The following is a 16,833-nucleotide window of genomic DNA, read 5'->3' on the forward strand; positions in this document are numbered from 1 at the left end:
GAAGCGCCCGGGGAGCAACTTGGGGTTAGGTGTCTCGCTCAAGGACACCTCGGCATGTTGCCGGTAGAGGGGTTTGAACCACCAACCTTGTGGTTACGGGACAAGCGCTCTACCTCATGTGCCACAGTGATGAGACTTGTATCTACATTTAAACATACAACAGAACCAGGAGTTTACATTGATGCATGTTTTAGGGTGGATTCATTCAAGTGGAGCATATTGTGTCCATTTGAATCCAAAACAGGCGTGTGACATCAAAGCTCCATCATAACATCCTTTTTCAACAGGAAGTACTTCAACTTCCAGGAAGCAAGCCTCTGCTGACACCCTGTTGCAGTGTGACTCCAAAAACCAGCCTTGTGAGGTCAATTAAATTCATGCATTCTTATATATTTTATCAGCTCAATGTATGTTGTTAGCTCTGCTTGTAGCTTGTGAGCTAACAGAGAGCTAACAGTTGATAAAGCAGCAGTAAACTAACAGCATTGCTGCAGGCTGTTCACTTCACTACAAATTCACATAAAAAGAAAAGGAGCTCAGTTGGACACTTAGTCGTCCTGGATTTGAAAGTCAGCCAGGTTTGCTCAGCTCTGAATTCCCAAAGTCCTTTCAGAGCTGTTTGAAAGTGAATTAACCACAAAGCATGATTAAAGACAGCTAATATCAGCTAATCATGCTAATTCACTGCTTTTAGGATTAATGAGCACGTTGCTCTCCAGTGGAAACCATGTGTATCAAAAATGTCCTTTTTGGGACAAAAAAAAAAAAAAACCCAGCCTTGATAATTAATGATTAAGCTTAGTGACAGTGTTTTTGAGATAATCCCCTGTGCTCAGATTTGATAAAAGGAAAGACATTATTAATATTTTGATGATTTCTTCCAGGAGAAGCCAGAACCAGAGCCAGATCCAACCCTGAAAGCAGAGCTGAGACCATCTCATCCCGTTGAGCCAGAACATGTTGCCCTCAGGGACCCGAAGGTATGACTAACACACACTCTGTATTACAGTATGACTTGCATCAGGTACAAACCGACGTCCCATGTGGGAGTGGGAGAGGTGTTGATTATGTTTTCACTGTTAATTAGTCCATTTTTGACCTTAATAAACTTGAGAAAATACAACGCAATTAAATCTGATAGAACAGTGTCCCTCTAATTATGTAATTATGTAAATTTTGGCTGGGTCTTTCAGTCAAACATTTTTGTCTAATCTAAAAATATATTGGATTTACTGGCAATATTGCCCTTTTTACATTTATGCTAATTAAGCACATTGAATTTAATTATTGACACAAATATCAGCTATGCTTGAAACCCAAAAGGTGAATATGAAATCAGACTTTTCCTGTGGCGCGTTTGTGGTTTTGAGTGAAATGTGGCAACAACTAAGGGTTGACTGGATTGCAATTATTATTTTTACAATAAGGTCCCCTTCATAATGTGAGTTATTTTATAATCAGTATCCTCACCATGTCAACATTTTGATTAGTCCATTACTTTGGTTTATGACCAATAACCTGCATAACTAAAGACAATCCTGTCAGCTGTACTTTGTGTTTGGTTTGGTGTTTGGTATGCTAACACAGCTCAAACCGTTGGCATTGCTGTAGAAGTTCTACTTACCTGAGGGCTTTGCTTCAATTTTTCAATAATACTCTCTTTTCATTCAGCGATAAATAACTGAAGATAATATTGCTATCTTTCTATATATCTAAAAATGTATATTCCACAGTTTTTTTTTATTCCCCCTGCTGTGTCTGATATCAGAAGCCAAACCTCCCAATCACGTTCAAACGTTTCCCAGCTAGAGAACCAGTGAATGCAATTTTTTTTTTTCTCAATCTGCTGGAGGATTGTAGTTTAATGTAACGGGCCCAACTGCGAGTGATTCAAATCAGAAGCCGTGGGCACACAAAAGAAGCCCTCTTCTCACGTTGTTCAATTTACATTAATGTTTTATACATTTTGCGGATGTTCCTATTTGAAGTGACAGTGTGCGAGAAGCGGTTTAGTGTTTTGCTCAAGAACACTTCACACCCGGCCGATGTTTGGGGATTTGACATGTGAGCTTCCAATTACGATGCTATCTCTTTTAGCGTTAAGCCATCCTGCTAAGCACACATTTTGGCCACATATCAAGAGAGCATGTGCTGCAGTGTCCCTTAAAGCCTATATAGATTATTACATTTGCGGAAAGCACCATGCATAACTGAGCAGAACCTAAGGATAAAATTCTCACCAATAATTGAGTGCATGGTAGGGTAAATGTCAAGCTATTTGCAAGCCATTCGTGAGCTGTGGTATTCTTCTCTATTAGCCTAATTTGCCAGAGTTACTCATCTCGGCTTTGTGCAAATTCATATTGGATTTTTATTAAAACTCAAACCAACGGTAATAGTTGTGCCTCTGGGGTAGCTTTAAAAATCAATTCGCTAAACAGCACAGAATTACCCCCATAATTGTCTCCTTGGACCGCATTACCCATCGAAGGTGATTCTCATCCGAGTGTGAGTAAACTTTGCCTCGTTGTCCAAGGCGTTCCCTCACTTTTGACTCTGCAGCCGCGTGTTCCCTCATTACTGCAACGACCCAAAACAGACGAACGGGATCCAACGCGCTCCGATGACGGGGAAATCACAACGCGGATCCTGCCCGTCAAATGGCCCTGCGGCGATTCCTGCTGCTAATGAAGTGAAATATTTTGGCATATGAATCCAAAATAGAGCTGTATATTTGGACACATGAATACAATCAGCTAGACTTGGCTCATTAATGAGGCAGGGAGAGCAACCAGCAGACAGGATTAATTAATTACAGAGTGACATTTATGGATAATAACCTTCTGGTGGATATCACGGCTAATGAATATGCATAAGACTATCAAAGGGGAAGCATCCAGCCAAGATGAAATATCTATATTCAGATCCATGGTGGGGTTACTGCCGCGTCGTCTGAATCAGCAGCACATCATGATTTCAGAGCGTGAGATGTTTTGAATGATTTTTCACAACTTGCCATGTGATGAAACAACGTAACTGCCCTCAAGTAGGAAAGCGCTGTAACTTCGGTGTCGGAGAAATGTTGACATTCCATGAGACGGCTACAGAGTTGAGCCTTTGCAAACAGAGTATAGCTTGTGGTGAATATCCAGGTGTTATAGCTGCAGCTGTACAAAGAGCACATTTTAAAATGAATGTAAACTGAAGCAGTGTGTATGTGCTGGGTATGTTTTTTTTTTTTTTTTTTTGTAGAGGAGCAGTTTTTGGATCATGCATCAACATCTCGTATCAAACATCCCTTCTGTAGCATAACTCGGTTCAGTGCATGTCTGCTATCGGAATTCTTTCACTCGGCTTTACCTCTTCTTTTGTGGGTGAGAATAGCCAGAAAAGCATGCTGGCTTGAATGCTGCAAAATGCAACAGGATGTAGTTCGACAATATACTGTGTGAAGTGGACGTAGACACTGTTGCGTCATCTATTGGTTTGTGGACTACTGTTTTGAAGCCTGAAGTTTGGCATTTTGGCCGTCAACAACTTAGTTTTTTTCCGTTTGAATAAGACACCCCGCCCTAAAGCATACTCTGCTTTATGTTATAGTTGACTCTTAATTGACCATAATTTACCAAATGAACATCATGCAGTATTGAAGAAAACTTGAAACTAGACATTGAGACCATAAACTCACGTCCACAATGTTTACTGAGGTAATAATTCAAGTGAGAAGTAGAGTCATTTTCTCATAGTTTTTGGTACAATCAGACTTCTTCTGGCAACCAGAGGAGTCGCCACCTGCTGGCCATCAGAGATACTGCAAGTTAAAGGCACTTAAGCATTGGCTTCCCTTTAGAAAAGCAGCCTGAGTAAGACATCCTTGTATTTCTGGCAAAATGCCTTTGACATAATATTTATTTTGTAATACTGAATCTTCAAAATAAAAGTCTCCCTCCTTGCTTCTAGGCAACAATAGGTTAAACTTGTTTAATGTTGGATGAAGTAAAAGGTTCATAATAGGAGAAGAAGTACAACAACTTTTACTAACTTTTGAGCAAAGGTTCAATTAGTTTAACAACATTAAAGGCTGAGTTCATCACATGAACCAGAGAACAGCACTTCCACTAATGCATTTCTGCCAGTGTACAGCACATAATTAACCATCACAAAGAGGCACCACCTTGTCGGTGCAGTAGATGGGAGATAAGAGCATAAAAGTATTAGTTAGAAACATGGGGCTACTCTGGTTTTCATTGCTTGTCAGACACTTCATCTAGCACTGGTCTTAATTTAACTCCCTGGCTGAGCATTACAGTGATAGCCCAGTAGGTCAAACTAATCAAATAGTCATAATCAATATGATTATACAATATGACTGTTAAAGAACATATAAAGATCCCTGTATAAGAATAATCATTGTTCTGAAGGTCAAGTTAATTAATGTCCCTGCCTTATCATTGTTGGATCTTTTACTTTAACATCCAGACTCTTAAATCCACCTGGACGTTAAATTTAAAACCAAAGTGAAGGGACAGAACCCTCTCAGTGTCCACACCAATGACCTTCTGCAAATGATGATTGATTCTGCTCCCCTTATCTCATTGTCTCTTTCCTCTGCTGTATCAATCACTTACAAGAAATAATATGAAAAGATGTTCCTTTGAGTCGGATAGAGGTTAAACGTAGGAATATGCATCAAAGTGTCTTAAAACCGAAAAACATATTTCTTACTTCTCATGACATAATGTGCATTTACTGGTTAGCTGCAGAAAAAGGAGAATGTCCATGTGATTTAACGTCACGATGGTTCAACTGGCATTGTAGATTAACTGTACGTTTCACAATAAAACATTCTAGGCAAGTGTGCGGGAATACATTATAGTGCGGGTTCACAAATAAACCACCACAGCCAGCAAATTCCCTCAAAGTTTCTGGAAATTGTAATGTACAAGGCAGTTCCTAACTATCTATGAATACTACTTGTGAAAGAATAGGGTCAGCTTCTTCCTTTTTGGATCAGCTCCAGTCCTCCGCAGCCGCGTGCACTGGGAGATTGGATCATTTCTTCAAAGGGAAAAGGCTTCCAGTTCTTTGAGAGATGAAGGAATTGGAAATCTGCTCTACACCGTGTGCTCCACAACATCCTGTGAAGGTTCAGTGATATTTTCATGTGAGGATCAGGGAGGATGTGGACGGCTTTTTTCGCTTCATCCTGCTATTCGTGAAAGCTTGTTTCTTTCTATTCCTACAAATGTCCCGATGTAGAGGGAAATAAGAGAAATGACTATATGACCAGGTTATGCGTTCTTGTATATTGTTTAGAGATGCATGAGGCTGGAGGGCTGCCCTGTCTAGTTTTGAAAAGATCATATCTGAAAGTACATTGATAGTATGCAGATTTTAGTATGTGCACTGTTCATCTTTAAAGGTCAGGTTTGAAGACAACTGTATTGTTATTTCATTAGGCTCACTAGAGTAATACTAAGTTCTAACAAGAGAAAGTTTACAGTGTAAACATAGATAAGAGAAGGATACAATTTTCTTATTTAGAATAAACTTGCACATATAGGATAAAATTGCACTTATGGAATACAAACTGGAGAAGTGTTCATTAGAAGAAAATGATCAAAACTAATCCCATATTACTCAGTGCCTCGCCGTTCCTTTTTTAAATGACCCAATCCCAAATACCCAAAGGGATGTTCTTCCAACAATATGACAGACCTGAAGCAGGAATAGAAGAGAATGGCATCTGGCATTAGAAAAGGTAAAAAACAATTTCATGATTTTGAAATACGTTTTTATCACAGTCAAAGGAGCTAGAATGAATAGGAAAGCAGAAACGGTTGAATTTGTCTTTGGCTCTGAGATAAATGATTATAACTGACTTTTTTGGAGTGCAGGTACTTTCAGTTTAATTTCAGTGGTTTAGTTAATAAGAACTGGAGGTCTGTGTGTCTGTGGTGGCCTATCTCCAGTTGGCAGTGTGATCAGTGGGAAGGTTGACCAAAACTAGAAATAAAACAGAAAAATACAATTTAACAACCCAGACTTGACGGTTTTATTTACCCCGACTTTTAAGTTGAGCGTTAAATGTTTTATGTTACTGATGCACCTGCAATTAGAGCACCAACTGTTTGCCTTTGTTTTAACTTTGTCACTTTTCTTCTTGTGTTGCTTGTAGTTGACGTACAAAAGTTAATTAGCATCTACGACGTGGTGATCCTCTGAAGCAGCTCTGTAACTCTGATTATGTTTCTTCAAAGTGAAAATCCCTTTTCATGTGGCGCTGCACTCACATCCGCCTTTCTTATTCTGCAACACACATTTTACTTTGTTGCTTATGAAATTACGCTAATCACAAATAGCATTCTAACTAGATGCAGATGATACTTGACCTGTTATTGGACGTGTTATTGCTATTGATTCAGCTCCATTTATCCCATCAGCATAACAAATTGCCCCCAAATATTATCTCATTACACAGTGCACATGTGCGCATCAAGCATTTATTTTGTATCATCAACATATCCGTCCCTTTTCGGGGTCTGTCAGTGAGGGCGCGGCGTCGTGTTTGGCTATACGTATCGGTTTCTGTTGGGCTACACCTGCAGCCGACCCGTCCGCCTGGCGAGAAGGATGAAGCCCGTCACCTTTTAGTGTGCGCCGAAGGTGAAATGACATTTGAGCGCTGTGCCAAAATGTGAGTGCAGTCTCCACTCATGTGCTGCTGTCAGGAGTGATCACTGTTATTTCAGCTGCCCGTCCAAAGAGGGGTTCCGATGGCTCGCCCCCTTCAGCTGCGTCGACGTAGTCAAGCCAGGAGCCAGGCATTTGGCCCTCGCTCTGCAAATCTGATTAGAGGGGGCTGTAATAGCAGGTTGTGTGGGAGAAAGCACTATAGTGTATGAGGAGAGGACACAGCAAAACACAGCAGCCATCTCTCCTCTGTCTCCCCCCTTTCACCCGCTCCCTTCACAACAACATGAAAGTGTATTATAGAGTATCAGGCTGTCACCTTGGGCTGTGATGGGGAATAGAATGGACTACTCAATAGACCGCTAAATTAACTTACTTTAATTTCAGAGGCCGTGCAACGCACAAAGACACACACACACACACACACACACACACACACACACACACACACACACACACACACACACACACACACACACACACACACACACACACACACACACACACACACACACACACACACACATCCATTACTTAATATGTTTTATGGATCGGATGGACAGAATGAGATGTCCACCCTCTGAAGAGGTGACATGGGCTATTTAAGAATCCTCCCTGTTGCACTAGATATGGCTGTTAGTCTCTAAATACACATGCATCATGCAGGGGCAGCTAACTCAGTAGAGATGATGCCTGTCATTGTTTGGTCTATTGTTCTTCAATTTCATGTCTTCCCTCAGACAAAATACATGTTTATGTGTTTATTTTACTATTTTGTCTATTTGCGTGTGTCAATTTCTCCTTAATTCACCAAACTTTAGCACCAAATAACGCCTGATTTGCATATTTAATCATAAAATAATATAAACTTGTAATACAAAAAAGGATTGGCTTCACCTAAGTTCTGTTGTTTTTGTCATTATTGCAAAATAACATTTGAAGGTTGCAAATTGCATTAGAATTGAAAGAAAATAATAATCAGTTTTGACTGTAATCTTTTGTTTGTTATTCCTCAACAGTCAAAGCAAGATGGGACTGAGGGTGGTTTTATTATCAAGTAAATGTCTTTCTGCTATTAACTTTCATGTCGTTTTAGTTCGTGTTTCTTAATTATATTGCTCCTATCTGATCAATAATTATAATTGTTTTGAATGACACAATGTCCCCATAACTTTTGCGGCAAAGTGGCTCACATATGGTGAGAAATAGTCCGGTGTTAGAGCGGTGTGCTTTCCAGAGCTGCTGCATGTGAGCAGTAATGTCTGTGGAACATCTGTTCTACCTTCACCAATTTATTTCAGAGAGACTCTTGAGGTAATTACGCTGATGGTATTTCTAACACATCTTTAACGCCATGCATATGACAGAGAATCCATTTGAAATAATGGTAGATGAGTCACGGACTGACACAAGGAGGGATATTGAAGATCGCAGTATAGTTCCTTTTTATAAAGTAGATGATTGAATCCACCCTCTTAACTTTACAGTTTAGGCTCCTCATCCTCCTTACTGAATCTATGTAAGTCATCTTTAAGTCGTGCTGCGTGGAAATCTGAGGCTTTATTCACTCTGCAGGTGGACGAGCTCAGCTCCAAACTCCTGCTCCTTTTTATAGATATTCATGCCTCTTTGAGGACGTGCTCTATTTCTGATATCGTTTTTGAAGCGACAGTAACGCTGGATGTTCACCTTCCTCCACCTCCTCATTGTTTTGAATATATTCCTGTTAAAGTACACCTGCAGCTGCTTCACAGTCAAAGCCATGAAGTATCTTTTAGGTCTTTGTGAAGCCCCACAAAGACCCTTAAGACTAGTCATTTTCTAAACACACTTATTTGTTTGCTTGCGGTTATATGAGAAGATTTATATTACTTTTTAGTCTCTATGGTAAATGTTCAGCATAAAATATTCCACAATAACTACAATAAAGTTATGAGATTCATTTCTGATAGCCGACTCCATCGCCCACTCTTTTGCTTACTTTGTCGCTTGATTTCTATTTTCAATTTCATTATTATGTTTATTTCTATGTCCTTTTTACACATTTAGGCGTAGCTTGATTAACTCTGGAGTGAGAAAAGTTTCATTTTGGATGAAAACATCCTTAAAGGGAGGAGGAAATAATTTAGAAACACCACAATGTCCACTCCTCTTCCCAGCGCAGTCTTTATCTCTTTGTTCCACATTACTCTCTCTCTCTGTTTGTTACTCTGGCTCTCTCTCTCCTTCCTCCTCTCCTCTCTGTCCACCTCCTGTCCTTTCACATCCTCTGCCTCTCCTTCCTCCTCTCCTCTCTGTCCACCTCCTGTCCTTTCACATCCTCTGCCTCTCCGTCCTTCCTCTCAGCAGGGAGTCGAGCCTCAGGCTTTTACTTCGATTTGATCTTCACTTTCATCACAAGTACATTTTTCAAGCCTCAGTTCCTCGTCCTATAAATATTACAAACCAGTTTAGCTGACATGTTAAATCGTGTTCTCTGCTCTTTGCGTGTGTGTTTTTTAATTTTTTTTATATAAAGTATTTGTAGTCTCTGGGCCAACTGTGTTGTTGTTGTTGTTGGAGGGAAAGGCTCTGAAACAGCCTTAATACAGTATAAAAGTTTAATTATATTGCCTTCCAGCTGATTCTTTTAGTAGCATGTCTTTAGTTGAAATTACCGTCATGACACTATGGCTTTGTCTGAATGAAGGGCTTGCAGGATTCCCATAAAAGTTTATTCTAATGCCTTAGCTGTGGAAAGCAGCAGCACTGACTTCCAGATCCAAAAGGTCCATTTTGGATTATGTTTTACTTCTTATTTTACATCATTGTGCCATGTGGAAGCTTTACACCACACAACCTCTATCGACATCAACACTGCCGCAGGGGAAGCGTATCAAGCTACATTTCCAATTCTGTAAACAAACACTTATTCTACCTGCCGAGCACATTGCTGAAATCACATTTGACCATGAGACCTTTTTAGAAATAAAACCCCCGGAGTGTCCGAGTCACCAAATCAGCATTTAACATCTGCTTCTGTTGGCTGCAGACCAGCATTATCTGAGGCGATGCACGCTTTTCTTGTTGTCCGCTAGTGTCCTGTCGTCGACGGCGTCCTCTCCGGCTCATTTCCCCTCACCAAACCCCAAACCAAGTCTCCTCTCAGGCCTCTCGGTAAGCCAGCAGCCTGCCAAGCCACCCTGGGGGTCACACACAGTCACGGCTAATGTGACAAAGCCAGCTGCTCATCATCGCCCAACCAGCCTCGCACCAGCTGTGATTGGATGTAAGGGGTCGCCCAGCATGGCCCACAGGGGCCCCGGGGCGGCGCAGCCAGCTCAGACATGTCCTCTACACCGATAAGTGAGCTGAACTGGGCTGCTAACTCTGAAGCTGTACTGAAACCGTTGGTTTTATTAGTCTGGGTACAGAACAGTTTATTCTTGTGTCTTTGGCACATGAAAATAGATCAGAGGAGAGATCTTACAAGATGATTGGTGGAGACGAAAAGGAAAGGTCAGATCGCTGCAGAAAAACCGCAAGAAAATGAATGTACAGTGGAACAAGTAATCTTTCACAGCAGACTGTCTTATTATTTCAGGTGTCATTTTTGAGCCCGCTATCCTTAATCTCTTTTTGACATATGCACTCAATAGTACAATGTCTCATCGTTTCTGTCACTTCTTATTTTGTGTTTTCTGTCTAACTTAAATTAACACTATTAGTCTACCCTCTTTAGTGGTAAATTACACTTAAGACAAGTCAGTTTCTAAACACTTTGCTCAACTAGAGACTGAAGATGATCTCCCTGTCATCCCAAATCATAGAAGAACCTGCCTTTTAAGAACCAATCCAAAGTCGGTAGGACTGCCCTTCATATCGGAGCAGTGACATGCAGTAGTAAAATCGAGGTATCCCATACAATGTGACTAATGTCACTCTTTAGATTGCATTGACAACTGTTGATTCTCACAACTTCCTAACCAGCCTAATGTGTTTATATCTCTGTATGTCTTTAAGTGTTGCAAAAATTCACATTCAGAGATTATGACACACATTATTCTCTCTTATTTCTACACTTTTAAAATGGTCCTAACATGCCAAAATAATTGAAATGTTATACTTAAGGTTTCATGGTTAAATACAAGTGCAGTGACATTTACTGTAATTAGCGTCCTTTAGAGTAAAAACACACACTTATTTTTTAAAGGTCTCTGTGCTTCACATTCCCGTCTGGTAAGGAGTGAACCAAAAGACTAAATAAACTGAGGAGACACATATACAAAATTATATCTAAAAATTGACTATGTCCTTGTTTTGCTAGTGATGACTTAACCTTGTGACCTCATAGTTTGTCTCCTGTAAAATTTGCAGACCCAGAAATGATATTTTATCATGGTTCCCCTTTGGGCGGTGACAATCAGTATTGAAGACAATAGTCAGACAAACAACCCCAGCTGCCTAGGACGCCACTCTCCAAACAATCAGCCACAACAAAAGCAAGAGAAAGCCCCCTCACCAGCTTTAATTGTTAATAAGGGGTTTTGGCATAATTGATTTTTCTTTCATTCAGTTCCCAATTTGCTCCTGTTGCGATGGTGTTTGTGTCCCTCTGGTCTAATCTAACGTTTCTGTTTCAACCCGCAAATGCTTTTGCAACAAACAGCCCGGAGGAGGAGGAGGAGGAGGAGGAGGAGGAGGAGGAGGAGGAGGAGGAGGAGGAGGAGGACTTTGAGCTGAAAGTTGCTCGGCAGCCTCGACAAACCAGATGTATTTCATATGGAAATGTCAGAGTTCCTCAGAGACTTTTTGCACATGGTGGGGATGAAAATGTCGACTGCAGTGTTGTGTTGTCTCCGGTGTACATCTGCATGGATTCAGCTGTCATCCTGCAGCTTCCTACTTTCTGCAATAAATTAAATGATGCCACAGGTAGTTCATTTAAATTAGGTTGGGGTTAATTGACAATAGTATAAGATATCAGCCGCCATAGGGTTTTTGCAACCTTGAAAAGCTCATGATATGCATGATACTTGTTTATCAGCTGCTTGTATTTATATATTTTATCTTAATGGTGTGCAGAGGAAGCATTGCAGTCATCATTTTGAATTAATTGAACACAAGAGCCTGTAAGAGAAAGTAAAAAAACAACAACAACGATGATGATGCCTCTAAGAAGTGAGACTTCTCGTGTGTGTGTATAGCAGACACTGTACAATACATGGTAGCTTCATCTGCTTTAGATGAAAGAGTTCACACCCTTTGAGTTTTATTAATGTCAAATTTGAGACCACAAATCAGGTTCAGGTCTTTTTATTCCTCCATTGGACCGGAGTGGTTTGGATGAAAGAACAGATGTCCTCCTATTTTATGCTATTTTCCTTCTTTAAAAAGCGTCTGATGGAGGGTTTTCCTGAGGGCCGGGTCTAACAGGGAGCCAGATGCTCCTCTAAATCTGTGTTGAATTGTGCTTGAGTTCTTTGATTGCGCACCAGGAGATAAGGCAGTGCAACCTATCTTGGAGCTGCCACATATAAACAAGCATGGCTGTACATGTGCATTGATAAATTGATGGTGTAGTGGAGAGCAAGGTAGTTCTCCGTTCAGAGGATCGGTGGTTCGATACCCGGCTTCGGCAGTCGATGTGTCCTTGGGCAAGACACTTAACCCCAAGTTGCTCCTGAAGGCTTGCCATCGGTGTGGACTGGATGTGAATGAATGTTAGTTAGAGTCTGATGGTGGCACCTTGCATGGTAGCCTGTCATCAGTGTGTGAATGGGTGAATGATATGTAATATACTACTGATTGAAAGTCGCTTTGGATAAAAGCGTCTGCTAAATGACTGTAATGTAATGTAGTACTCTCTACCACTGCTGTGGTTTCTCTCCGTATCGGACCAGTGTGTTGCTTTAAAATATACGTCTAAAACTGGTTATTTTTCCCATTTTTTTGCCATAGTTATCCCTCTAGACTAGTTTTTCCTGACATCTACTAATTGAGATTAACATTAGAGGGTTATACTGTGTGTGGTGGAGGAGAAAGTGAGGTTGTCTGAGTTGCTACATACACTTTCCCCTCAGCTGCAGGAGGTCACTTCCCTTCAGACTTCCTTTTTTGCTGAGCTGCCCACTTAATTCACGCTCCATGTAGGAAGCAGTGTACAGGGCAGCATGAGGCTTTGAAATGTATAATTAACCTATAGATAGATTTGATTTGCGCAGTTGGATAGTCTGAATCATTTGGTGAGATATCCGTCTGAATCCCGCCCTGTAATTACAATAAACGCTAATGCGTTTATCACACTATCGGATCATTTAATTGGGTCCTGGCATAAATAGAAATGTTCACGGTGTCGTAAATTAAGTGAGTGTTTTATATTTCTATACCACTTTTGATCCCTTCGGTAATAATTATGCGATGGAATTTTTGGATAATAGAGTAGATTAAATACACTCCAATCACTACAGGAGCTGTTCAGTGACTTGCCAAGGAGAAGGAGGACTACTACCCACACAGACTGGCATTGATTTACACAAGCTTCACTTCAGCTGCAAACCAATAAATTATGAGACTGTCCTTCTGAGACAAACAAAGTTTATATGTTATGGGATGTGCCTACAGGAATTTTGAGCTTGTCGTAATGTGTCAAGGACCAGATTTAGTGAGATGTAGTGGTGAACAAAACAACTGTTCACCACTACATCTCACTGAATGTGGTTTGACACATTTTTATATCTTTTTCTTCTCTGTTTTATAGAGACAGATCTCAACACTGTCAGAGTAAATACTTCTGTGCTTAGAAATGAGGCATTCTGGGATGCCCCCCAGGACGTTTGAATGTATGCCTCCAGCAACTACAAGTAGCTTTTTTTTTTTTTTTTTTTTTTTTTAAAAGAGTCATTGACTCTCTGTTTTGACAGAAATGGGCAAAGTTCATTCTTCCTGAGCAGAGAGACCTTAAATAGTGCTTCAGAAAACACACAGGGGAACACGCAATGTTTGCAATAATGAATGTACTTTGGGAAATCAAAGACGGGTCTAAGTGCAGCTGATTTCTCTTTTAAAGCCGAGCACCATTGCAAATGAATGAATAGTGTAAACAAAAGGTGCAGAATCCTCCCTTCCTTCTTCCTCTGAAGATAAAAGACTCACATTAAACAAAAGCATTTCCACGTGCTCTTCTCCTGGGAGCTTGTTACTCACTCGCACCCTGTAAGATGGAGGTCAACAACCAGTTTTGGAAATCAGAGCACCCTGTGGCGAGCTCATTTTGCCAAAGCTCCGAACACGACTTCCTCCCTCCTGGCTCGTCTTTCTTTACCTTCCTATTCCAATAAACACAGGAAAGCCTCAGATCCCTGTTACTAGTCAGTCATTTGTGTTTAATTAGATGGTTAATTCAAAGGATTCAACCAAAAAGCACATAATTAGAAGAAGAAACTGACACAGCGTCTGATTCACTTATCATAGCGTCACTGAGGCAGCCTAAGAGAGTACTGCATGTGAATGAGGGAAAATACTTTAATGAAGTCTGTTAAATCCCCTGGGAGACCCAAGAATTTGATTGACAGATGGTTCATCCAATCACCTGTCAATGTTTTGTTTTTTAAACAGTTTCCAATGACAGCTTCTCAGATGGTTCGGTGTAACAAACCATCTGGTGCGTCAGCTTTCTGCAGAGGAGAAAGCATACAAATTGTAATGTCTTTATATCAAACACCCATTTTATTTATGGCAGCATTTGAATGTATTTGCATCCGATAATTGCCTCTCTATATAGTAAGTTTTATTCACACTAGGGGAAATCAACTTTCCTGCACAGGATTAGAATGAACCTGATGGTTCTTGACCTTTGGAAAAAACTGTTTGACATATCACAAGGTCATATATGAATCAGAAATGACCACCTGCTCCATACTTTTCTTGTAAGAAAGAATTTTATTGCTTATCCACCTGCAAGACAGGAAACAATGCATGAACGGACTGATGAGAAAGACAAACTAGCATTGGTCGGCGTGTTTACTCGGTTCGATTAATACACTGTACAGAAGGCTGATGTGAAATATATTGTAGTTTGGGCTGCAATGGAAGTGATCTTTTAGGCGAATACATTAATGCAAGATTTGGTAACCACGGTAACGTGCGCATAGCTCCACTTAAATCCGGATGGATTAGCTTTTCCCCAATCAATCAGAAAGTCAAGACAGAGCTTGGCAGTTTCTCATTAAAAACAGTAACATAGCAACCAAACAAAGCTTATACATGCATGCGTTTCATGTAGCAGAGAGGGCAAGATCATGGGCTCAGTGGTCAGACATCATTATTGAATATCTTACTTGGTCTATAAACGATAACATGTCACACTGACAGAAGCTGTAGACACACTGCTCCAAAGTACAGAGTGGTTTGTTTTAATATCCAGTTATTTCCCAATTGAGTATGCTTCAACAAAAAAACACAAGTGAGATATTTTACTCCATAACAACCTTGTTTAATACTCTGTTTTCACCTTGCATTAACATCTGCATGGGCGATTGGATAACACATGGAAAGCTGTAAATATAAAAGTGTAATTGATCAACAAGACTCACTGTGATCCAATAACTTGCACCATAATTTCTAAAAAAAAGCCCATAAAGATTCATTCTGGGTGCGTCAAACATCATGGGCGAAGTGGTTTGGATTTCTTCTTCTGTTTTTATTTTCTATCAGACTAGTCACGGAAAGTGCATTAATGCCTCCTGCTGGTTTAAAAAAAACAGATGATGTATGTTTTTATTGTAAATAGTGAGATCTGATCACAAGTGGTCGCCCTAGAAGCATGTTAATGCCCGTTGTAAACAGAGCCTAAAAGTTAGACTCCTCTTATGTTAATATATGCAGCCACACAGTCTGACAATCACTGACAGTGGTTCCTCTTTTAATTACAGAGGCCATTTGTCTCGGTGCAAAGGCTAGACAGAGCTTGGCCTGAGTGGTCAACCTGTCGAACACTGAAGAGTCCCTGCTTGACTCAGAGTGGGAGATCCAATTTTCTGATGCATTATGCACGACTTTAGACTCTCTGTTATTCTCTACTATATTCAGAATAATTCACGCTTTACTTTTTGCTCCACTGCAGCTGTTGATGTTATTTTTGAAATGTATCTGCATGCATTTTGCTGTTTGGAGTACATGATGTCACAGTCAGAGTTATCCATAAGAGGGCCATAAAAATAACACAAAAAAAACATCAAGACTTGACGAAAAAGCTTCAGCTGACTGTGCCACTAATCAAGGCATCCTTCAGAGATCTCGCAGATAAACACACATCAGAGCTTCGCTTTCAAAGAACTTCCCTCCTCTTTCTAAGAGCTTGTCTTTCGCCAGCCCCAGTCTGCAGCCTGTATTCATTACCTCTCCTCTGGCGTCCCCCGCGGTCGTTCTCCCCCTCCAGAAGTGGGGCATCAAATAGCTTTAGCAGCAGGAAACACTGCAGGACGCAGGTGCATTGTTTATTCTTTCCGTTGTTTGAAATAATGGGAATTGAAAGGATTAGCTTTGGCTAATGTAGCTGTCAACTTTCTATATTTTTTTTCCTGCACCCTCATTAACACCTCCCGACCATAGCACCACGGTGGCAGATAGTTGTGTCTGAGCGTTCATTAAGGAGTTGTCAGAACAGATGGTTACTATCCCAGGCCTGCGGGTAGGGAACAGATGACGGTGTTGATCTGTTCTGATAACTGAATTGCCGAATTGAAGCCTTGACTTTCTTTTCCGGCCACATTCATATTGAATCTTTTTGTCCTCTGGTGACGCCTCGGGAGGCTCTGAGAATTTGACTCCCTTAACTTCTTTGCATCTTGTTTGAGGGAATGAAATGCAGTTGCTATAGCAACCCAGACGGCGGGTGACAGTTGGCCGAAGTCGGATTAACCTGGAGTTGCCTAAGAGAAGAGAGGAGAGGAGAGGAGAGGAGAGGAGAGGGGTAGCAGGACTTTCAGATTCTCACAATACGGTGGATTCTTTTTACTTCTGAGAGCAACCTTTTTAGCAGGATGATCAATAAATCTGTTCAGATGGAATTGCCTCTGATAAACATTCCCCTGCTGAAACAAAACATCTATTGACAATACAAACTAAGAGCCTTTGAAGGCTTTTCTCACATATACTCAG

At 40.6% G+C, this 16,833-nt stretch overlaps 1 long non-coding RNA gene across 1 annotated transcript in view; it reads left to right on the forward strand.

The window, feature by feature from the left end:
* The first annotated feature begins 307 nt into the window (after positions 1-307).
* The window catches only part of LOC129111502 (uncharacterized), a 56,000-nt gene continuing 39,474 nt past the window's right edge, over positions 308-16,833 (forward strand). Inside the window, exons 1-2 of the long non-coding RNA XR_008532321.1 lie at positions 308-364; positions 885-980. This is a non-coding gene — a long non-coding RNA (uncharacterized LOC129111502). The remainder of the gene's footprint in view (positions 365-884; positions 981-16,833) is intronic.

Source organism: Anoplopoma fimbria, chromosome 22 (genome assembly GCF_027596085.1).
Source record: "Anoplopoma fimbria isolate UVic2021 breed Golden Eagle Sablefish chromosome 22, Afim_UVic_2022, whole genome shotgun sequence".
Taxonomy (NCBI): domain Eukaryota; kingdom Metazoa; phylum Chordata; class Actinopteri; order Perciformes; family Anoplopomatidae; genus Anoplopoma; species Anoplopoma fimbria.